The following is a 1,003-nucleotide window of genomic DNA, read 5'->3' on the forward strand; positions in this document are numbered from 1 at the left end:
GCTCAAGAAGGTGAGGGCATGGCTCATAATGTTGCCTATGCCTCTTACAAAGACAATGCCAAGAGATGCTTAAAAACATGACAAACAACAAGGTAGAGCACTTAGTGATGCTATGCTCAACCTTAAAACTCATCTTAGAAGATGAAAATGTTGAATATGCAGCGGAATAACATGCCTTGGGATTGGGAAATGAGAGCATATGGCTTATGACATGCCTATGCCTCTTACAAACAAGAGCCTCAAGGGTGATACACAAAAACATTAAAGATGAGCACTTAGTGTACATGTGCCCAACTTTAAACTACTCAAAAAATTGAGTTTGTTGATGAAAAACTAGAAAATTTCAACCTCTTTGGCTTATGGAATGAAGACAATGGCTTATGGTTGCACCATTTCTCCTTGGAAGCTTGCCAAGGTAAGCATAGAAGCGGGTTGACGGTGAAGACTTATAATAAGGCACTTATGGTGTGTGCCTGGCCTTCAATGTTGATGAAGAAGAGCCTATTGAAGGGAGAATAGTGTATAGACAGTGAAGGAAGCATAGGAATCCGATCGATTCCTCCAGCAGTCTACAGTGCCTGGGGTGGACAGAGCATGTCGCTTTGCAGTCAGATGGAAGTTGTAGATACCTTTTTTGGAGAAGATTCTGGTACTTGGAACTTGGAGAGCAATCCATTAAATGTACATAAGCTATCCCACAAATAGGGACTCTCCCATTCCTGAGAGAAGCTTCAAAATCAGACCTCTCCTTTGATAGAAAATCTGCATGCTGCTCCAAAATTAACGAAATGTTAAGTGGCATATTGAAAATATCAGTCAATTTATGATACTGCTCATCACTAGCCCTAGAAGAGTAGATGAAATCAAACAGTTTTTCATCAAATGATGGTGACTGATCTTGCAAAATCCCTGTTACAACCTCATGTTCCTTACGAGTTCCTATAGAGAAATCAACATCCCTTTTTACTGACTTCCTTGGCACGACAAGAATAAAGGACAAGTT

The sequence above is a fragment of the Cibotium barometz genome, chromosome 40 (assembly GCF_041138505.1).
Source record: "Cibotium barometz isolate CiBa-2024 chromosome 40, ASM4113850v1, whole genome shotgun sequence".
NCBI classification, from domain to species: domain Eukaryota; kingdom Viridiplantae; phylum Streptophyta; class Polypodiopsida; order Cyatheales; family Cibotiaceae; genus Cibotium; species Cibotium barometz.